This window comes from Suncus etruscus, chromosome 8, assembly GCF_024139225.1.
Source record: "Suncus etruscus isolate mSunEtr1 chromosome 8, mSunEtr1.pri.cur, whole genome shotgun sequence".
Taxonomy (NCBI): Eukaryota; Metazoa; Chordata; class Mammalia; order Eulipotyphla; family Soricidae; genus Suncus; species Suncus etruscus.
The window spans coordinates 97,997,507-98,022,217 of NC_064855.1; the positions used below are offsets into that span (position 1 = coordinate 97,997,507).

Below are 24,711 nucleotides of genomic sequence, written 5' to 3' on the forward strand. Positions count from 1 at the left end.
CCAAATTTGACATAAGGCACTATTATTATCTGGGCAATCACTTCTCCCTTTCTGAAGGTCCATGTAACTGGTACGGTAATAATTACAATGATTTCTCTCATAGAATCTGAGTCAATGACATCATTGGTTAATGATATACCCTTTATGTTGAGGGAACTGACAAGAATCAAACCCATAGTATCTGGGGGTGGTGGGCCCACAATGCCAGTTTCTAACATGTAAGGTCATACTCCTGGGTAAATTGTAATGTCCTCTGGGCATAATATGTCTAATCTAGAGCTCCCTGGTGTGGCATGAATTAATTTCCTTATAGTGATGAATTTTCTTGGGCTGGGCTTGGAAGGATTATTGTCTGTGAACTTTGCCCCTGATTTGGAAGGGCCTGGGGGGAGGCCTTGTGGGCTTTTCCCTGCATCTTGTATGTGTGTCCTTGAGGAGTTGAATTTAAAAGAAGATGGCAATTCCTTTTGATATGCCACAATGGTAGCAGATGATTTGCCTTCTGGGGATTGTGTTAAAACCTCTTCTTAGGTTATTATCAATGAGGTTTCTGTATCTGCAATCTTTTGCCCGTGGCAACCTTTTTTGCATTTTGGGCAAAGACCTGGTTTTTGGGAAGTGCTTTGTCCCCATGGGTAGAAAGGCATCTTTCCCTTGGTAACTGTGAAGGTTTGTACCGAGTCTAAGTGGGGTGGGGATTGGGTTTCCCCATAGACATTCCGACAGGCATAAAGGAAATCATTCGCATCTGCCTTTTTATTTAAAGTATTCAATACTAATCTACAGGCCAAATTTGCATTATGATAAGCCAAAGATTTTACGAGGAAGTTTCTCATCTCATCTTCGACTTGTAACTTCAGTGCATCTTTAATCTTACCTACAAACTCTGCATATGGCTCATAAGGGCCTTTTTAATTAAGTAATTTTAAATTAAGTAATTTTTAATTAAGTAATTTTAAAAATTACTTTTTAAAAAGTTTCCTCTACCAATGCTATTAGAATCAATTTTTCCCATGATGACAATGCAATATTCCTAATTAAATTTAAGATTTCTTTAGGTAAAGCCGCTTGTGTCTGAATATTTGCAAATTGATTTTCTGCCATCAATAATTCATACGATAGAGTAACACCTGCCACTTGTTTTTTCATACCATTTGGGCTATATATTTTGGCTTTTACGCTTTCTGAATAGTACATTTCCCATTCAGTTCGCTGTTTAGATGACAGGCATATATCAGTGATTCTTTTAAAATCATACAAAGTCTAAGATGAGTTATGACTCCAAAGTTTTAGTAACTCCACACTGTATGGTGATTTTGGACCATACTTTTTACATGCTTTTTTAAACCGATCTAATTTTTTCATCTGATAGGGTATATAGTTAGAAACATTTACCCCATGTAAAGGGAATGAGGCCAGATTAGCAAAATTACTCTGAATAGAGCTCTGAGACTGTGCGTGTGGTTCATTGTCTGAATCTGCACTGTTGTGTGATTCAAATTTTTGAATAGAATGAGGCCTCACTTCTGGAGTTAGCACCGGAGGTTGATCATTGTCTGAGTCACTACTGTCATGCAATTCGCTAGAATCAGGCTTAACTTTCCTAGTTGTTTTTCTTCAGGAAAAATTCCTATATTGTTGATGGTGGGGCTGGATTCATCAGCCCGCACCTTGGTCTGAATTTTTATTAGAAAGATTTCCTTATTATCCATACTGGTTTCTACACTTTCTATTTCCTAAATACCAGCCAATACTTATGCTCACAGTAACAACATGAGCCAACACAGAAATTCCACAAGCTATGATGGCTGGAGACAATGCAATTTTCATTTGAAATATAGACCACAACCATCCAACTGCAGTGATTGTCCTTAGATCCAAACCAATTAGTTTAAAACAAAATGGAATAATCCACTTTTATAATAAAGAACCAACAGATGTGTGAAAAGGTGGCAGAATCCACATGGCTAAACATAGAAATCATTTAATGGTCAGCAGAGGAAATTTCCAATGAAGTATTTTACTTACAGTTATTGAGGGTCCAGGTTCAGCCTGTTTGAACACCACAATGTTGCAAATAAACCCCTGATGAGGTTGACTGATGGAGAGATGGAGGATGAGGCCTTTCTCCTCCAGCTTGGACCACACATCTGTTACCCTGTTCAGCCGGCAGTTCTGAGGTGAATGCGATGGGAAGAAAGCCAACAGGCAGTCAGGCTTTCGAAGAAAACAGCTCTTTATTCTGTGAAGAGGCCAAAGCCAAAAGGCCTAAGAATAGGCCCCAGAAAAAAAGCCCTTCACCTTCCACAGACCCTTGCTTTTATGCCCCAGAATCAGGTACCATCCAATGGTGGGATCAGATACCACCCAATGGTGAGAGCAGAATCAGGTACCACCCTAGGGTGGGAGCAGAATGCCAGGTACCACCCTAGGGTAGGGCACAATCACCGATTAGTGTAGGGTCAGTAACATAATAATCCCATAAAAATGTTTACATACATAACAACTGTTAGGACAAATAAAGTCATGAAATTCGCTTATACAAGGTTGGCTATATTGAGTATTATGCTGAAAGAAATGAATCAGTGGGAGAGAGATAGAATGATCACACTCAAAAAACTTTTTGATACTTCAGATTTAATCTGTGAGATAAGGATAATAACAAAGGGAAGTAAAAAATTCTTATGCTTGATAAATTGTTGAATTTTTCTACCATTTTCATGATTTAGTTTTTGACTGCAGAAAATTGCATCTTTTTGGACCTGGGCCATTTATCTATTTTGTGTTTCTAGTTTTATTGAAACGCCAACTGGAAAATATATTAAATTTCAGAGTTCTAAGCCAAAAGTATATAAAATAATCTCCATTTGTTCTTTCTTTTTTTTCTTTTCTTTTTTCTTTTTCTGCTGAAAAAAAAAAAAGAGAGTTTCTACAATGAGGATAAACTTCCTTTTTGGAGTTACCTGCTGAAAAACAAGCGATTATTTATAATGAGTTTCTGATCATTATGCCAAAAAAGGCTGGTGTTTTGATGTGTTCTATGAAACATTTTACTATTTTGTTTAGATTTTTATTTATGTATTAGTCAAATATATACCTTATTGTCTTTTAATATTCATGCAGTCATGTCATACATTATTTCTAATGTTTTTTTGGAGCAATCATTAATTTAGAATTAAGAGTACCTATAATTTATAGCAAATTAATAGAAATTATCAGTAGAAAATTGAGCCAAATAAACCATCTGAGCTAAAGAATATACATTAAGTTGGTCTGGAAATAAATATTAGTTAGTAGTATTTGAGAGCTATATTTTTCTGTTAGAACAGATTATCCCTTTGAGAATTATAGTGTTATCAATCTAATTAATAAAGCATTTGAGATTTCTATTTTTCTACTATAGAAATGATACAAAGATTAGCAATTATTTTAAATACTGAATATTTATGACCACTCAAAAATCATATGATGCATCTTACTGTTACTGATGTTCGAAGATAACAATTTTGAGAGGCAATTTGATGTTTTGTTGTTGCTGTTGATGTTTTGATGTTTGATGTCTTGTTAAATTTTTTTGTTTGAGGCAACAGTCAGCAGTGTTCGGAGAGTCTGAGTATCTCAGTGATCATAGTTTACTTCTGGTAGGCTTGAAAGACCACCTGAGGTACTGAAAATTGAACCATGGTCAACTATATAAAAACAAGTACCCTATCTACTACACAATCTCCAACTCCATATGAACACCTTGGATAAGAACAGTCATAAAAATGGGATCCTGTTATAAAGTTTAGTTGTCTTAGAAGAAGGGAAGAGAATAAAAGATCTTTTTCCTTTGGCCTGGAGAAATAGTACACCGGGTAAAGTTCTTGCCTTGTACACGATTGACCCAGGTTCAATATATCTATAGTCTTCTGAACACTCACAGAAATAGTTCCTGAGGTCAGAAAAAGGAGTAACCCCTTAGCATTGCTGGGTGTAGCTCAAGAAACAAACAAACAAAAATCTAGTTTTTTACTGAGAACACAAAAGTGACAAGCCAGGAAAGTAGTTCTCATAATAAGCATAATTACCTTATATCTGGGTCTTAGATTTCTCACCCTGGAGAATTATAACATAATCAATTTCTACTCTGCGAGTCACCCAGTCTACAGTTTTTTTGTATGGAAGCCCAAGACGCTCAAGACAAAATTGATAGCGCTTAGTTGATTCTTTGTTTTTGAGTTTCTAAATTTAATTTTTCTCTCTCATGTTTGAATAATACACATATCAATAAATAAATCATTTCATGATCATGAGGCATTGTGTGGGATATAAACAAGATAATGTGATAAAAACATTGAAATGGGGGAATCTCTTTTCTTGGAGACATCTTGTTTTGTTGTCAAGAATAAGGTTGTTAAACTAGTATTGTGAGGACGGAGGGAAAGACTGTTTTTCAAGGGAATAGTCATTTCATTGACTCTTTGGGTCTCCTAGCACCATTCCTTGTGAATTGTAAATAAGAAATACCGTCAGTGGAAAATCAAGAGGCAAAGATCAAGTTTGTTTTGGATTTTGTTAGAGTGATTTTAAAAATTAAAACTTTCACTGGGCATGAATACAAAGCAAATTCTTTTAAACATTAATAGGAAAATAAGAATGGGACGATTGCTGAAATAGGGCTTCTTGTTAAAGTTTACATTAGAACTCAATATTTTGTGTTGCAGAGAAATTTCTTTTTGCTTTTCTTTTTTTTTTTCTCTTATTTAACTTTCCCTTTTTGTTTTTGGGCACCAGGCTATGCTCAGGGCTTATTCCTGGCTACACATTCAGGGATCATTATTGACTGCACTTGGGGGACCATATGGAATGTCCCAGATCCAACTGGGATCAGTAGCATGCAATGCAAGTACCTGCCTGTTGTATCACTGTGGCCCAACAAAGCAATTTCTGTGTCCCTGACTTCTGTAAGGGTAAGAACTGTGAATGCCTGTTTTTTTTCTTCTTCACAAATGGACATTAGAATCCATGAATGGATTTGGGAAGTCAGTATAGATTTGCCTGAATGTAGTATTTGATTTCCACCATGTAAGTTAAGGTCTAACCTCTGGAGCCAGATTTCTGCCCCGATTTCCTGAGTGAGCTCTGTAAATGTGGTTGGCATCATCTGAGGGTAGCTCAGGTAGCCAGGAACTGAGATTATATTTAGCATTTTCATAAACCCTCACGGAATAAATATAGGCTCCAGTCACCCTTTCTTCTACGCTTCCCCCCACCCGCCCCCATAGCCTTTAGCAGGAAGGAAGTATCATTTTCATCTCTTGGTACAATGAAAGCTCTGAGAATCTAGTTACAATTTCTTCTTGCAAATGGAATCCCAGAAGTGTCTGCACATAGCTGAAATGCACAGGCATTCTCTCCTTGGAGGGTTTTTCTTTTTCTTTTTTTTTTTAGACCATAGTTGAAAAATATCTGCTCTCTCAAATATTCCATTGCTTTACAGAGGAAGTATTAATTACATGACTGCAAAGCATAGATCAGGCTGGGATGTAATTACAGGGCTTACTTTGTCTTTGTTGTCCAACAGAATTAGGCAGGAAGTGTTCATGATGCCAATAGTTTAAGGTGTTTGGGAGCCCATTATGCCTTTAGTTCTCTCAAGAACTTAAGCATGGATCAGATGACATTTCTGTTGCCCAATTGTCTGAGAAAGGACAAAACAAGTATTACCAATGATACATTTTTACAAGTTTAATGTTTGAACGTTGATAAAAATGTTATATGCAATTTTAAGGTCGTTTTCTAAAGCTTCTGTGCTTTTCTGACTTTTTACTTTATTGCCATTTACTAGCTGTGAATTTATTACATTAAAATGGGTATAGCTAAGATGATCAATGTGAATTTCATAGTGCAACTGTATCCTTTTCAGTAATATTTGTATAACATTGTGCTATCTAAAATATATAGTTTCAAATTACAATGCAGAATGAAAGCCAAAGTTTCTAGAGCTATTCTCTATCTCATTCACCAATTATTTTCAGCATTGTGAAATTATTCTTCTAAAACTGGGATTGATTTATCTATTTCCTTACAGAAGACTTTCATTTTGCAATTATTTTCTCTTATTGGGTTATATGTGTTCTGAAAATTTTCCCATTACATGTTCTTTTCTATTTCTTCTCCCATCCCAAATAGTATATTTTTTGGTGCTTTTCTTGTTACTATTGGGCAAGCAGTATACCATCCCTACTCTTTGCATAGACTTTCACATTATTCGACATTTGCTTTCTCCACAATTCTTCACAAATTATTATTATTATTATTATTATTATTATTATTATTATTATTATTTTGGTTTTTGAGTCACACCTGGCGGGGCTCAGGAGTTACTCCTGGCTCTGTGCTTAGAAGTCGCTCCTGGTAGGTTTGGGAGACCATTTGGGATACCGGGATTCGAACTGGGGTCAGTCCTATGTTGGCCAGGTGCAAGGCAAACGCCTTACCTCTGTGTTACTACTTTTGCCCCTTCACAAATTATTGTTGAAGCACATATGCATATAATCATTTTTAGTCCCACCAAGCAATGCTGACCTTACTACTGTTTTTACAATCATTGCATTTATTTCCTGTTCAAATTTTATTTTTTTAATTTATTGTGGGCAAAGTGAATTACAAATCTTTCACATAGGCACATAGGAGTAATGAATGAGGGGCATTCCCTACCACCAGTGTTTTCCTCTCTCCACTCCTGTTCCCAGTATGCATTCCTCTTAATACTCTTCTTTTCCTTTAAAAATGGATGATAATTTTCTGCCATATTTTAATAAAGATAAATAAATTTTCAGGGTTGTCTATGCCTCTGACTTCTCACATTTTTTAAACATATTAGTAAAAGCTATCAATGAAAATACATTAGGTGCTCGCTTCGGCAGCACATATACTAAAATTGGAACGATACAGAGAAGATTAGCATGGCCCCTGCGCAAGGATGACACGCAAATTCGTGAAGCGTTCCATATTTAAAAAAAAATACATTAGAATTTTTTTTTAGTGTTTTTATTCTTAACTAGAAAGGTAACACTAAGACTAAAAACCATATAGTACTATAGAAGGAATAATGATATAAAGTCAAAGGTTTGGCTCTAATTCTTGGCTATGCCTCTTGCTCTATGATACTTGTTGGACAAATTTACATAAATACATATTATTGGGTTAAACATAAAGTGGTTATTGATGTGAAAGTATCTACCTTTATAAATTTATGTCTTATACCTTTATATTATTTGTTTGTGTTCTACTCATTATTTTAAAATTTAGATGTTTTTCAACCTGTACCAAAAGGGACAGCGAAATACCTTTGCTGAAGGTCAAAGAACATACCATTTAAAGAATAGAAATTTAGGCAATTAGATTTTTTTTTATATCTTTCAGTTCTCTCTCTTTTTTTTATTATTATGTATGGCATAAAATGGGATCTTTAACTCTATCCTAGGCCTTGTCCTAGGACCTGCGCAAATACCAAGATTGCTTGCTACAGTGGCCTTATTTTCTCATCCACAACTGAGAGGAAGGTTCCTGACACCACAAAACAAACAAACAAAAAAAACACCAAAAACCAAAAAACCCTGGGATATGGCAATGAGAAGGTATGGAGCCAGTGGTTGTTCCCATGACAATATGCTTCAAGAGTGGAGAAACCCTGAATCCTTAGGCCACAGGAATTTCCTGTCTTCCCCAATACTTAATGTGCCTATAAAAAAAAATGGGGTAACACCAAACCCTGCCACTGCAGCATTTTTCTGGTTTTTTTTTTGTTTATTTTCTGTTTGTTTTTTGATATTATTTTCCTTCTCTATTTTTCTTCCACTTTTTTCTTTCTTTTTCACTTTTGTGGATATTATTCGGTAATTTCTCTCTCTTTTTTTAGTAGATAATACCAAATTTTTCTTCTCTTTTCCTTAACCTTTTTATCTCCAACAGAATAGCATAACTTGAATCATCCAGCCTCATAAATTGAGGGGGGGGAAAGAATTATACCAGGACCAGTCATATGAACATGTAGTGTAAATAAAAATGACCAGGCTGGAACACCAGACAGAATAGATACCCAACCTATAATAAGCTGTAAGGTGGAGACCAGTTGCACTAGGATTCTGGGGGGTTAAGGAGGGATATGTGGGAGACATGCTGGGAATAGGAGTGGAGGGAGGACAACATTGGTGGTGGGAATGCCCTTCATTCATTGTCACTATGTACCGTAAATAATTCTGTGTAGTGAACTTCAGTCACAATAAAAAAAAAAAAAAAAAAAGGGATCTTTAGGGGCCAGAGTGATAGTATAGCTGTAGGGCTTTTGTTTTGCATGCAACTGCCCTGACCAACCTGGGTTGGATCCCTGGATTCCCATATGGTCCCTCGAGCTAGGAGGGATATTTGAGTGTATAGCCAGGTAACCCCTGAGCATCACTGGGTATGGCCCAAAAACTGGAAAAAAAATAAGAATGGGATCCTAATAAACATCTTTTATATCTGTAATACAGAATAATAATATTAGCATGGGGAGCAGTAAAGTGATAATTGCTGTAACTGAAACGCATTTCATGAATATTCAATGAATAATAATAGTTTAAAATACCACCATCTCTTTTTGGAGGGAGGCAGAGTATTCTCAGAGATGCTTCAGGAATTACTACTGGCTCTGCATTCAGAAAATCTTCTGGTTGTCTCAGAGGAAGCATATAAATACCACCCACCCATTTTTATTACTACAAGTAAACATTACTAATAATACTGATATTAGTCAGGAAGGTTGTATTGCAACTTTTCCTCTTAAAATCATAATATAATGCTCTAAGATTCTTTACGCATACAGATTAATTCCACTTTATAAAATAATTTTTTATATTTTCTTAATTAGATAAAACTGAAGATATTTGGTCTTATTTAAAAATAAAAAAATATAGTTTTACCTATTGATAATTTTAATAAAAATATCATGTTGATGCAAATTATTATTGCAAAATCAATAATTAAGAGGATAGCTTGTTAAACTGGAAAGCAGAGAATTTCATAACTGAGGTCTCTATTTGGTAAGCCTGGCATGTAATTATGAACTATTTCCCTCTAAATTTTGATCTATACATTTTCTCTAATTCCTGCCTCCTTGGATCAAAGAAAAAACATGGCTTTACTATAAAAAAAAAAAGCAGCTCAGTCTATTCTGAACATTACCTTGAAAACTATTTTGTAGCAATAATGAGTCAAATGTTCCTCAGCTTTTATTGTACATAAAATATCTAACTTCTAATTAAATGGCACAGAGAGCTAATCTTAATAAAGGAAAAATTTAAAGGAAAAGTCTAAATTATGGATTAGTTTTAAGTGATTGAAATAGAAATGCTTTCCATTTTAGAGAACCAATTTCTTAAATATGCTTTTGATATACATTTTGCAGAGGCAAATTTTAATAAGTTGGTGGATTATTTTAATAAGTACATAAGTTGCTGACTTAGTCATAGGTCTTTTCCCAGTTCTTGAAGATAGGTTTACTAAACACTAAAGAAGTACATTATCTCTCTTAAGTGGAAAGATGTGACTGGAAATAACTTGCCATTAAGAACAATCAAAAGTGAGTGTGCATGTTTAGAACTGTTTCAGGAGATAAGGCACTTGCTTTGAGTGCAGTCTACCCCAGTTTGATCTCTGGAGCAGCACAGGACACCATGAACATCATCAGGGATCACAGACCTAAAAATAGCATCATTGGGTGTGTCCCTCAGCAAAACAAAATAAATCCAACTACAATCATATTTGTAATCAAGGTGTTTAAATAAAGATTTTAATAAAAAAAAAAAAAGCCTAGTCACCAAATACTGCCAAAAAGAATGAGAGAACTGTACACTTCTCTAGCCTGCCTGTCCCATGACATCCTTTATTCATTTCTTCTCCTTCCCACCTCTGTTTCTGACTAACTGGATTGCATTACTCCCTAGTGATCACTTCCGGAGCTTTCGATGCTGAATTCCTGGCTAATTAGGTGGGAAAGAGTGTCCTGCCTACCTGCAACTAGAACACCTGCAATATATATTTGGAGTGTCAAAATAAACCCTGTGTGAGAACAGTAGATTGTGAAAGTTATTGCAGCAGTTTATATTCTTATATTTTCTCAGTCACTTCCTGGATTATAATAAATTAATGCAATCAGAAGCCATAATATTGTCCTGCTTATATTTTTTATACTTAGCCACAATCTATCACCAGTCCTGAACATATAGGTAAACTTACTTGAATTATTTAGAACTTGCCTGGATTTAAAAAATGTATTTCTTGGGGCCGGGAAGGTGGCGCTAGAGATAAGGTGTCTGCCTTGTAAGCGCTAGCCAAGGAACGGACCTCGGTTAGATCCCCCGGCGTCCCATATGGTCCCCCCAAGCCAGGGGCAATTTCTGAGCACTTAGCCAGGAGTAACCCCTGAGCGTCAAACAGGTGTGGCCCAAAAAAAACCAAAAAAAAAAAAAAAAAGCCACTGCCCAGGGGCCGAAGAGATAGCATGATGTGACCCCCCCAACCCCCCCCCCCCCCCCCCCAAAATGTATTTCTTAGTAAAATATTAACATTCAAACTTAATCCTATACTAAATTTTTACCCACATGGGGAGATCCTTTTAATTTCTTTTCTACTCCCCCCAAAATAAAAAAATTCAGCTTCTATTATCACATTCTGCTCATTTATAAAAAAGATTTTGCTCAGGACTTACTCCTGGCTCTAAGCTCAAGGATCCTTATTCCTGGTGAACTTAGGGGATCATATGGAATGCAAGAGATGAACCCAGGCAGACCATATGCAAAGCAAGTACCCTACTGGCTTTTCTATTGCTTCCCACATGCACTCAATTTTATAAAGTACTTCATTTAATATCTCAAAGATATGCCACATCTATGAACTACCCAAATTAGCTCAGGGCAGAAAACAAAATACTCCATGTCTTGAATCTTAGGAAAAGAAGTTATGAAAGGAGGAGCCAACTGTTTCTCTTTACCCTTGCTCCAAACTAAGAAATAGTGGCATCTTGAGTTACTGTTTTATTTCATAGTGGTATGTATACAATTCTCCTTTTAGCCTAATATTTTTATTCACATAAACTCAACATCAGCATTTTCCTTTGTGCAAACATTTCGTTAACCATCTTATTCTTATGATATGTGACCAATTATGTCTTCTAAACATCTGAATTTTGGTAAAACAAAAGTGCAGTAACTACAAACAAAACCATTTTGCTCAGTGATTTTATTTTCATTACTTTCATTATAATCTTGACTTGAACAATTACTTTGATTTGGTTTTGTTAAGATAATAGGGATCCTAAAAAGTGCAAAGAAAGAACACATTATTTTTTCTTCCTTTCTTTTCCTTCTTTTTTTTTAAAGGAATTACTAATGGATTTCATTACTCTCTTCAAAATTTTTTTTATCCCAATCTTCAATCACGTTTTGTCAATATCCACTAAAACCTCGTTTTCTATTGTTCTTCCACTAAATTTTTTTACAATTAAAACCATATTTTTTACTCTATATTCTACCCTATATTCACATATTTCTAGATCTATTCATCTAGGAACCGAAAAAATGCTTCTGCAGAAAGCCAAGCATCTCACAAAGTGAAGCAGATGGGTACTATTCCCATTTATTGTCTTAATTTCATATGGATATCATAATAGTGCCTGGCAAGGCTTACATGTCTCCCTAGTCAGCTTCACTGTAAAATCTCCACAGAGAAAACAATTTTTTATTAGTAACAACCTTTTTATTGCAAGTGTCAGAAGACCAAATTGAACTGAATTAAGTAATCATGAGAATTTATTGAAAAAAATTTTCTGGAATGTCTTATATTATCAAAGAGGTCCGGGAATAGGTTTGGTCCTTTTGTAACAACTAGAAACATGGGATTAAATTCCATCTTGCTCCATCTTGTGCTTATTATCTTCTTTGTGAATCAATTTCTGTGTGTGTGTGTGTGTGTGTGTGTGTGTGTGTGTGTGTGTGTGTGTGTGTGTAGGTTACATCTGTTCTGCATTGTATATGGTAGGAAACATGTGGAAAGCACAACAAAAGGAAACAGAACATGGCATTTGGGCTTCTGTTTTAGAACAGGATAACTAGAAAGAGAATTCAGTTCCTTTTACAATAAAGTTTCAGCTATAGTGGATGGATACTGTCTGACTGGATTCACTGAGGTCTGCAGTCCAGTTCTGGACAAATAAACTCTTGGCAAAGAGGAGTATTTATGACCTGGTAGTTCCAGTGGGAACAATACAAGCAAAAAAAAAAAAAGTAAGTAGATGTTATTGAAACAATGAAGTTGATGATTAACTGCTATTTGACCTGCTTATTACCTGATAAGACTTGTGGGATCAACAATTCTTCTATGACATTCTCGTAGGGGAAATTTTTTCCCTTGGGATTCATATTCCAATAGTTGAATATTCATGAATCTCTAGTTAATAATATGCTACCAACTGCTGCCCACAAGTCACTGATTTATTAATGTTACCTTTACCTAAATAATGTTAGTTTTGAAAAATCTTATTTTCACATATACTTTACTCACTATCTTATACTGTGGTCTCTGAGAGTGCTTGTATTAACCCCATTCATTAGTCTAAGTTTTAGACCCAGCATGATCTATAGCTTTTTTGTCTTAAAATATAAAAGCTTGGGCCGGAGAGATTGCACAGCGGTGTTTGCCCTTGCAAGCAGCCAATCCAGGACCACAAGGTGGTGGTTTCAAATCCCGGTGGTCCCATATGGTCCCCCCGTGCCTGCCAGGAGCTATTTCTGAGCAGACAGCCAGGAGTTACCCCTGAGCAACGCCGGGTTGTGGCCCCCCCCCCAAAAAAAATATAAAAGCTGTGCAAACTTCCTGCCACTGGTACAGGGGGATGTACTTTTTATGACTGAAACCCCAACTACAAACGTTGGGTTTGTAATCATGTGTGCTCAAATAAAGATATAAAAATATATAACGTTTAGGAGCTAGAAAGATAGTATAGCAGATAGAGCATTTCTCTTTAATGTGGTAGATCTGGGTTCAATTCCCAGCTTCCTATACGTTACCCAAATAACTGCTAGGGGATACTTCTTGAGTTCAGAGCCTGAACATTTTGATTAAAAAAACAAAGAAAATCTTATTTGAAATAGATTTACATAGACTTTATGTCATCCAATAGAAAATGTTTTCAATGTTCTTGCATACATCATTTGATACCAAAACAGACTTTACTGAAGATTGTATGTGGACTCTAGATAAAGGGCTTTTCTAAGAATACATAGATAGGTAGTATGTTTTTATCAAAGAACATTTTTCAACCTATAGATTCTTAATTATACCATCTCTCTCTCTTTTTCCCTCTTAAGTTCTTTAAGGTGCTAGAACAGAAACAACCACTACCCCTCCCATTGTCTTTTCTTGAGCAATCCTATTATCTGTATACCTGTTAGTCCATATTGTCAATCTCTTTACCTCTGTATTTGTGAGTAGCAGGTTGAAATAGGGGTCTTAATCCTTTGTCTTGCAGAGTATCTAAAATCAAGTTTCAGGATTATTGAAAATCTTTGTGTCATTGAGTATCTTGGATGTATCTCCTATTACTTTAAACATATCTGAGTACAAAGGGATATAAACAAAACAGGATTATAAGTGCACACTCCTGTCTTTTAAACTTATGAATATCTAGAAATTATGAACATGTTCTTATGTGAATTTACACTGGCATATTCCATCCTTTGTGGGGAAGGAATGGCAAAAACCAGCGAGCCCAAGTGTATGATATAAATTAGATTAATAGCTTGTATACGGGGAATGTATTAAAACAGGATATTCATGTTCATAAAACAATTTTATTAGTTAGGTTTCTGGTTTCATTTACTTCTAGTTAGTGTCTTCACTACCAGATATTTTCCATGTCGTTGAATTGACTTTATGAGTATTCTTATTTTCTCATGTGTGAGAAGAATTAAATCTTCATGATGTAAAAATTAGGAAATGGTTTCAATGGCTTGGATTACCAAGAACTCATCCCACAGCCTAATTAAGAACATTGCTCCCCATTTGACTGAATTCATTTCTGTAAAAATTTGACTTTCAGAAAGGCCCATTGGAAGGTATCTTAACGTTTCTAATAATGGTATGCTATTATTTTTACCATTAAGAAAAAATATAGCTAGCAATGCATTATTTGCAGATATGAACCTCAAAATATGCAATCTATAACAATAACATTACCCACTACCCAATTATGATGAATTTGATAAATTAAGCTACTTTTTTGTTATATGATTTCTTGAACTAACCTTGTATTATAATGTAATATATTTTCATTATCTTTGAAATAAGCTTTGTCACCCACAGTGTTATAGTAGTCCACCTACTTTACAGACACAAGGGTATGAGTTTGATTTCAGCGACTACCCCACATGCTGAATATGATTCTGGAGGCATGTCTGTTTGTGACACTTGGTACAAAAACAAAGGTGATAATTCCAGATTACTATAACCAAATGCATCAGAGCATCATCTGAAGTAAGCAAATATGCAAGTGTACTATTAAATCTGTGTGATATCTGGTCATTGAAACTACAATAAGAGAAAGGCAAGGGGAAATAAAGAAATTTACACACTTGTAGGAGTTGGAGAAATTATTGAGAATATAACTGGTTTTCTACAGCGGATGCTGGGCTTGAAGTCAGCAGTACAAGGCATTGGATGAAAGAGGGTGAGGTTGGTGAGGGAGGAATAGGCAACCTCTGAATCCTGAGGGTAAATGTGACCCATGTAAGTCGCTTGCCAATGCCAACTTTCAACATCAAGGTAGCTGTTGATATAAGTTTGAGGCTGGTGCCATTCACTGTGGGAGCTAAACCCATATCTGACCCAATAGTCAGATGCGTGGGGAGGAGACTTGGCAGTATTTAGAAGAATAAACCAGTTGTAGCTATAGGAGTTGTGCACACTTGCCTGGGATCCCGGAAGGTGGGGAGACTTAGGAGTTACTGAAGTTGCTGTGTTTGGCTGTTGTTCCTCTTAGACACGGGAGCCAGCACGTTCTAAGCAACACAGAGCTGGAGTTGCAACAGCACCTGATTCACTGCTTCGATCTTTCCCAGTGTCAAATGATATGATGTGACTGTGGCTTCATTTCCATGACTAAAAGCAATCAAATTTATTTTTTGGCCCACAGGAACTCTGAACTCCGCAGGAAAGACAATTCTGAGAATTGTAGCTTCTTATGTGAGGCAGATATGTTAAAGTGAAAATCACCTTACATAGGTTGGGAAAAAAGAGAAGCTAATCAAAATGCAAACTGTCCCAGTTTTCTCGGGAACAATGGTTTCAGTATTTTATGGTTGCTAGTATGTGTTCATCAGGATTCTCATCATAGCTTCAATGCGTGCCTCTGATAACATCTCAGGAAGTCTCATCCAGATTACCTTTCCTCCAGACACACTGGATAGTATCTTAATTGCCAAGGATATTAAGAAAGATAAGAAGATAATAAGGGAAGCAGAGCCATACGATGTGGTAATTGTCAGTCTGGGACCTGGAAGCTTACGAAAGATATTGGGTAAGAAGGACTTGGAAACATGCAGGTTTAACTTCATCAGAGTGACCTGATGCATGTAGTTATGAAGATGGTAAAGAGCTTATGTTCAAGTTCAAACCCCACCAGAGAAGACAGGCCATTAAAAGTGATCAGGCCAGCCGGATGCACAAACCATTAGTGGAAACCTTGGGGATGTATGTAACACACAGGGCCATAAACAAAGAGAGCCTTGTGCCAAAAGTGTAAAAGAGTTATAATACTTACACACAGCCTCAGGCTTTGAAAGCAATTTGCAGAGAAAGCTTTTATAGGGCCCACTTTGGAGCCACTGGTAATTAACCAAATCAAATAAACAAACACACACAAAAAATCAAAGTATATTCAAATGCTTTGAGCAAATTTTTTTTTAAGAGTGTCATGATAAGTTAAATTTTGTGGGTGATACTGTTGAATCTGTGTCTTTGCCTTCAGCATGTAAACACAAGACTTTATTTATGACTGTATGGATAGTAACTTAGCACCAATTTTTTTAAGTGATGCAGGAGAAAAGTCAAGAATCTCTCCCAACTATTAAATAGCATCTTAACTTTAGTTATGGGCTTAAAAATATTTTGAATTCTGTTAAGTTTATGGATTTAACTTGAGTGATGTGAACGTTTTCCTCATGATAACAGTATAATTTGTACTTATTAATTAATATAAATTTCTTCACATATAAACTAAGAAATTTCACCATATATTCATATCGGGTTGAAGTTTAACAGTTGATCTGTTTTTGTAATTTCCTTCCTTCCTTCCTTCCTTCCTTCCTTCCTTCCTTCCTTCCTTCCTTCCTTCCTTCCTTCCTTCCTTCCTTCCTTCCTTCCTTCCTTCCTTCCTCCCTCCTCCTCCTCCTTCCTCCTCCTTCCTTCCTCCTTCCTCCCTCCCTTCCTCCTCCCTCCCTCCCTCCCTCCTTCCTTCCTTCCTTCCTTCCTTCCTTCCTTCCTTCCTTCCTTCCTTCCTTCCTTCCTTCCTTCCTTCCTTCCTTCCTTCCTTCCTCCCTCCTCCCTCCCTCCCTCCTTCCTCCTCCCTCCTTCCTTCTTCCTTCCTTCCTTCCTTCCTTCCTTCCTTCCTTCCTTCCTTCCTTCCTTCCTTCTTTCTTCTTCTTTCTTTCTTTCTTTCTTTCTTTTTTCTTTCTTTTTCTTTCTTCTTTCTTTCTTTCTTTCTTTCTTTCTTTCTTTCTTTCTTTCTTTCTTTCTTTCTTTCTCTCTCTCTCTCTCTCTCTCTCTCTCTCTCTTTCTTTTCTTTCTTTCTTCCTTTTCTATCTTTCTTTCTTACTTCCCCTTTTCTTTCTTTCTTCTTTCTTTCTTTGTAATTTTCTTTCTTTCTTTCCTTCTTTCTTTCTTTCCTTCCTTCCTTCTTCCTTCCTTTCCTTCCTTCCTTCCTTTCCTTCCTTCCTTCCTTCCTTCCTTCCTTCCTTCCTCCTTCCTTCCTTCTTCCTTCCTTCCTTCCTTCCTTCCTTCCTTCTTCCTTCCTTCCTTCCTTCCTTCCTTCCTTCCTTCCTTCCTTCCTTCCTTCCTTCCTTCCTTCCTTTCCTTCCTTCCTTCCTTCCTTCCTTCCTTCCTTCCTTCCTTCCTTCCTTCCTTCCTTCCTTCCTTCCTTCCTTCCTTCCTTCCTTCCTTCCTTCTTCCTCCTTCCTTTTCCTTCCTTTCTTTCCTTCTTTCCTTCCTTTCTTTCCTTCTTTCCTTCCTTTCTTTTTTCTTTCATCACACCCAGCAATACTTAGGGCTTAGTTCTGGCTCTGTCCTTAGGGATCACTTCTGCAGGCTCGGGGTACCATAGAGGGTGCTGGGAATTGAACCAGGATCAGATGTGCTCAAGGCAGTATACTCTTGCTAAGTTCCCACTCTGTATTGCAGGAACTGTCAGAGTGGGTTTTTACTTTTCATTTTAATATTAAGATGCTTATGTCTTCATTAGGAGCAAAGATGGAAATATAGAGACAAGAATCATTTGTGTAGTGCTACATTCTGCTTCTGTATAACAGGGGGTAGGGAAATAATTTCTCCTCTCTGTCACAATAAACCTGAAGTCACTTAAATTGCAAAATTAAATTATTAAAAAATGTCATATAATTTCTAATTTTCACCTCAATTGTGTGGTAGCTTAATAAAGATAGAGAACAGAGTCTGAGATCTGCTTTATTTGTGCATCTTTGCAACTTTTTTGCCCTAGATATAATCTTTCCAATACTCCCTGAACATCCACCAGATTTCATCTTTTCCATAGCCTCACAAACTTTGCCTTTTCAATCAACTGAATGATAGGGCAATCAGCACCATATTCTCTCTCTATCTCCTTTATTTCCAACTCTTCTCGTTCATCATAACACTTTGCTGTGGACCACATGTTATGCATTACCAGAACTGATGAAAAACTGTGTGTGCATATGGGATTGCTTTCTTGGTAAACATAACCAATTTTTCACTCCCTTTCTTCTACTTGTCTATTTTATAGTCATCATGTCCCCTACTCTCTGGTCTATCAGCTAACTCCTGACAATGTAACATAAAAAAATAAAATCTGACCTTGATCATTACTTTAGTGTATATTCCAATAGTTTTGTCTAATAATATAAAATTCTTGAGTTATTTTTCCTCTCTGAATTTTGGCATTCTACTCCAGGGTATTGGAATTTGCTAAAAAAAAATACCAAAAACCAGACATCCTGTATCCATGCAAAATCTTGTAAATGTCCTGTCTGTACCTAACTGGAACTCACCTAACCACAGGCAAAATGAATGTACCAGCCAAATAACTGTGTTTGCAAAATGCATTCTCCTGTACCAACCCTTGACTGCCCACAGGCTTTTCTCTCTTCCATACTACTCAGACTATGACCCTTTGCCTCCTCATTTCATCTGTGTTTGCCCCATTTCCATTTTGGCATATCTGCTTATTCTTACCTGATTTATATGCTGGCTTCAAGCTAATCTCCAAGGGTTTGTCATGTTCAAACTGATTATCCAATATTTTGAATACTTGGCTTGGTCCCAAGGACTGTTTCATGAACTTTTCTCATGGATAGCCTCAGAAAGTCTGGTATTTTCAGGATCGTTTTCCTGAGAAGATCTGAAGTCAGATATTAGTGTTCAACCCCTAGTTGAACCTACAACACTCCTTCAAAATACTTATTCTTTTCATTGCAATCAACATAATTTTTAAGCAGATTCTGGAAATGCTGCCATTTTCTTCAAACAAATCTCCATAGACCTTTCATTTTTAATTAGTAATTTTGTCTATTTCCCAAAGGAAACAGAAATCATGAAAGTTTACATGCCCATTGCTAAATATCTTCAGTCCCCACCCCCAATCTGTATCTTTATAATCTAGATTATTTTCTGCAGCTTCTGGAGGAAAGAGTTCACTTTATTTCTTATTGCCCCTTCTGTTTTCTCTTGGTTAGTATTCTGGAGGTTTATTTTTGTCTATGATCTGGTTGAACTCTTTGCCATTGTTTGCAGCATATACTTTTCTTGGTCTCTACAAAATTGTCCTTTCTTCTGAACATACCCGACTCCCTTTTTTTTCTCTTTTCTCTTATACATTTTTTTTTAGAAATTTACTCAAACACAATGACTAGTGTGAAGCTTTTTCATAGCAATTGGTTTTGTGTTCACTCATGCAGTCTCTCACCATATATAAGATCCCCCATTCCTGTATTTATCATTTATTCATTTATTTATTTTCTTGTTTAGTAGGATATCTCTCTACAAAACTACATTTCCACATTTTCATATGGGAAGTCATATGTAGAAGACTTTAAACAGAGCTATTTTAATTCAACAGACATTTATTGAAGGGTTGAGTTTAAGGAATTTTGTGAAGTAGAAATATACTTATATGCCTTTTTATTCACATGTTCAGTTCTGGCATTTTATAGCCCCAATTCCAGTCCCTCACAGCACAACTCAAAGGTTTAGTGCTTTTATTGATTAACTCTAAAAAGCTCTCACATTGGTAAATTTTATATTAGTTTTGGTGTTTGAAATTCATATACTATGTTTCTCTTAGAATAAATGCAGCTACTGTGATCAAAACAGAGACAGGGGTATCCTTCGCAGATGATAATCAATATCTAAATGTTGAGTCACCCTAAAACTTATAAGTAAATAGACTTCAATTGACAGATTAAGTCTTACTGATAACATAGTCAGCATATATTTTGTGAACTTTATGGAATATATATTATGATCTCACAACAAAGGAAGCCAGAGAAAAATGTTATTAAATCATAAGGAAGAGATAATACTGTGCTGATTATTATTTCTTCATATAAGAGAATCTTCATATAAGTGAACTTCACAATTCAACCTCCATGTTGCTCGATAATTAATTCTGCTTTGAAAAAAATCCCTAAAATGTCTTAATTCCAAAGAGATACTAATGCTGACTTTACAAATATTGTGCTAGATCAAGGGGAGAAAAAATATTTTTGGTTTGTAAGTTTTCCTTTTAGTGTTTTGTTTTCTCATATCTACTATATGGATGCAATTGTTAATTTTGTCCACAGTTAACTCTTTTTCTAAGAAGTTTTGGGCAAAAAAATTGGAGAGGAGAGACAGTAGAAAAAATCATTATTTAATGTATTCTTTATTTTGATTTCTTAGGCCTTTCATTTAAATAAATTCCTCAAATATCATTGCCATATAATAATTTTTATTTTCTATTATTCTTATTATAATCTTTATTTCTGATATAATTTTCCTTGATCCTACTGTCATTTATTTAGAGTGAGTTGGTTTCTTGTTAGAGGATTCTTTGTCATTTCCATCTTATGTTCTTCCAATGAAAAATTCTGAGACATCCTGAGAAATTGTGTCAAATAAGTTTTGAACAGTTCCAAGTCTAAATTTGTATAAATAAATGTAAACAACTAAGAAATAATTTATGTAAAAATAAAACAGAATAGGAACTAATCAACAGCCCATTTAATGCCATTCTCATCATTCTAGACATATTTAAAAATCAATTATGGTCTAAAAGATGAACTTGGCTTTATAAGTAGGAGATGTGATTTCTTTAGAATAGATCTTTTGACTCTTATTTGTAAGATTGATGGGCACAAATATATGTTTGTGAAGTGTGCTGTGGTGAATATAATTATTTATGTTTTACAAGTTATAAATGTGGGCACTGAGAGTTTAAGAACAGGTATTCCATTTCCTAAAGACAGGTTGTAAGCTCTTTTATGTTAAAGTTTTTTTTTTTTAGACCTGTAACGAGCATTCAATATAATCCATGAACTTGGAAGGTCTATAACTGGTCCTCGGTGTCTTGACCTTCTGCCCATAGTTCTTTCTGCAGTACTTCTTTGCATCATAAAATGGGTTCCTTCTTAAACTTGACCTACTGCCTGTAGTATTGTGCAATCTGAGATTAAACAATGAGTTTTCTAAATAGGTACGGGGTTATAGTGGGAAGGGTACTTTGTACCAATCACATCTACCTATATTTTGCTTATAGATCTACACTGCAGTTACTTTTTGGCTCCTTATTCCTAACAAACTTCAAGTAATAACCAAAATGTGGATTATAACCAACACTGCTGATCCACAGCCAAATTTGCACCAACTAATGACTTTTTGCTGCCACTAACTATTAGTTTTAGCAACTATTCATGGCCAAGTTTCATATTGCCTTCAGGGAAATGTTCTAGATGTTGAAATGGAAATAGGTGAGGGGGGTATATGGTGTACAGGGGGCATCATGTTCTGGAAGAAGACAGGGGGTATGCATGTTATTATGTTGCTACAAAGCTCTTCAATTCATCAAGAATTGCTTGTAACATGGCTAGAGATGCCAAACATGTGGGCACTGTGTTGCTTTATAATGGATATACCACAAAACACCTAAGTGCAGATGTCTATTTTTCCAAAACTAAAATTAAGTAAAATACTGGCAACGAGTTTCCAGGAAAAATAGATTTTTATGAAAGGTAAAAAAGTCAAACCTGTAAGATTGTTATTAAGCCCAATTTTAACTAGAATATAGACTACATCTAATTAATAAATTATAAATATGCACCTTAATTCCTACTTAGGCAGTAAGATTATTATGATGAAGGATAGGGATAAAGGTATGATGACTTTTTGTCAAAATTGAATAGTTTTCCTTTAAGGATAAATATTATTGCTATAGTTCTCCAACTAAGTAATAGTGTTTTATACAAAAATTGTTGATCTTAACACAATCCCTTCATTTTAGTAGAACACTTATCACTGACATGCAATATTCAGATATTTTGTAATTAAAAAAATTTTAGTAGCATCTTTTATACAATTAACTGTTGAGGCCAGGACAAAGCCCTAATATCTTACTAAAGAGCCACAAATTTCTTGACTAGACCATCACAATATTGAAAGAAAGTGGGAATTTTGCACATTAAGAAATGGTAGTACCTGGCCCATTTTTAAGTTTTACATTTTGAAAACTAGAACTCTTTTAGAAATAACAGAACAATTTAGAAATAAAGAAATTTAGAAATAAAGACAAAAGAAGTAAAAGCTAGTAACTTACTTTCTCAGGAGAAATTTGACATTAACTCTCAAACTATGACCAGCAATAGTTGATATGTGGACACGAATGCTACAAAACTGAGTTAGACAAATGTCTTTTTGTAGAAAAATAGATTTTAGGAGCCAGAGCAATAGCACAGTGGTAGGGCGTTTGACCTAGGGCATGCAACTAATCCAGGATGGACTTGGCTTTGATCTCTGGTGTTTCATAGTCAGGAGCAATTTCTGAGTGCATAGGCAGGAGTAACCCCTGATCGTCACCGGGTGTAGCCCCCAAAGTAGAAAAATAGATTTTAAAACAAAAGGACTCCCCTCTTCCTTCCCTTTGTTGTGGTTGCTGCAAGGTCCATGGAGGACCTGCACATGCCTGTTGGCTGTGCTTATTTTATTGCTTATTTTTGTTGCACTTGCAGGAGGTTATGTATGCCAGGTTTTAGTGCTTACACTTTCATTAGTGTTTGCTAAGAGTCACATTACTCTAGATGTGGTGCTTGCACCATGTTTTCTGGGACCTCTTTTTTTTTATTATGGTGTTAGCTCACATTCTGATAGTAATTATTATTAACCAGGCCCCATGATGCTCACACATTAGCCAACCAGAGATTGCATGAACTAGCCTTGGTGCTCACTTAACTGTTTGACTATGGTATCTGCCAAGGTTATTTACTCTAGCTGCTATGGCACTAGGAATACCTTGCAAAGCTAGTTTCACGAAGAGCAGTTTTAGCAGTTGAATTATGTGGTGGTACAAGGGATTGAACTCTGGGCCTTCTGCTTACAAGACAGGTGTTTTGAGCTACTTAATTATCCCAACAAGACTATAAAATTTAGCAATTTAAGATAGAAATGTTTATTTTAACAGTTCTCCTGCTTGAATAAGAAATTAATAAATTATACCTTAGATTTACTTTCTAATATGATATAAATTGTAGTTATTATATATACTATACCCCTTAATGATTTTTCTACAGTTTTTAGTAATTATTTTATTTTATATTTTTTCAGTGCTAAATATTGAGTATATGCATTTATACAAAAGGCATATATTCTACATTCGAGTTATGTAACTGGTTTCTAAAAAGAGATATATAAATACAAATGTCCACACACACACTATGTATATATATACACACACATACACACACACACATTATCCAAAAGACAAAAAACCAAGAAGTTTGTTTTTTGTTTGTTTGTTTGGAAGCAACACCCAGCAGTGCTCAAGGGTTACTCCTGGCTCTCTGCTCAGAAATTACTCCTGGCAGGAACTGGGGATCATATGGGATGCTGGGATTCAAACGAACTTCGGTCCTGGGTCAGCCACTTGCAAGGCAAATGCCTTACTGCTGTTCTATTTCTCCAACCCCAAGAAACAAGAAGTTTTGCTGAGAGTATAGAGAAAAGGTTATCCTCATAAAATTCTTAGTAGGAATGCAAGTTGTGTAGCCACAATTAGAAATAGAATGGAGAGTCTTCAAAATAAAGATTAGAAAAGCCATATGATCCAGCTGTCCTACTAGATTTTGCCATAAGAAAATGAAAAGCAAATTCAAAGTTCATTGCAGTTAAAAATGCAAAGCCATGTTTATTGCAGTATTATTTATAACAGAAAGTTGTAAACAACTTGAGTACTTATGAATGTTGAATTGCATAAAGAAGATGTGCTTATAATTGCATTGGAATAATATTTATCTATAAAGAAGAAATATTGCAATTTGAAAAATGAATTTACTAAAATAAGTGAGGTTTATTGAAAAGGTAAGGCAGAGAAGATAAACACCATGTGATTTTACTTATGTGCATGAGATACAGAACCAAAGCAAAGGAACAGAAATAAGCCAACTTTTGAAAAACAAGAACAAAATAATTGTTGCTTGAGAGGAAGGGGAGAAGGTGTGAGTAAATTTGATAAATAAAGTCAAATTACATCATTATGGGTGGAAGCTAGACATTTGCTACTGAATATAATGTATTCTATGGAGGTACTTATACTTAAGTATACATTTTAAATCTATATGAAGATATAAATCAATGTCACATCACTAAAATAAAGTACCGTATTTTTTGGCATATAAGACGACTTTTGAAACAAAAAAAAAGTCAACCAAAAATCGGGGGTTTCATCTTATATGCCAAGTATATTCCGAAAAATGTTTCAATATGCCTCTAAACAAAAATTGTCTGAATATTGCCACAAAACAAATTTTCCAACTCGATATTCCGAAAAATGTTTCAATATGCCTCTAAACAAAAATTGTCTGAATATTGCCACAAAACAAATTTTCCAACTCGATATTCCGAAAAATGTTTCAATATGCCTCTAAACAAAAATTGTCTGAATATTACCACAAAACAAATTTTCCAACTCGATCTTGCACCAATCACTGCAAGGCTGCTTGGACCGCCTCTCTAACTCAGCCAATCCAAGCAGGCTTTTATGCATGCAAATTAGACAATGTTCTGGACCCGAATCTACACTGTAAAAACCCTGCTCAGATTGGCTGGAGAGTCAGAGAGGACGTCTGTTACAGTATAACCTTTGAACCTTTGCTTGCTATGATTGGCTCACTGTGGTAC

At 35.6% G+C, this 24,711-nt stretch overlaps 1 non-coding gene across 1 annotated transcript; it reads left to right on the forward strand.

Moving 5' to 3' along the window:
- The first annotated feature begins 6,895 nt into the window (after positions 1-6,895).
- On the forward strand, positions 6,896-7,002 carry LOC126016889 (U6 spliceosomal RNA). The gene has a single exon (XR_007498574.1). It is a non-coding gene; the product is annotated as a U6 spliceosomal RNA (small nuclear RNA).
- Positions 7,003-24,711: the final 17,709 nt, after the last annotated feature.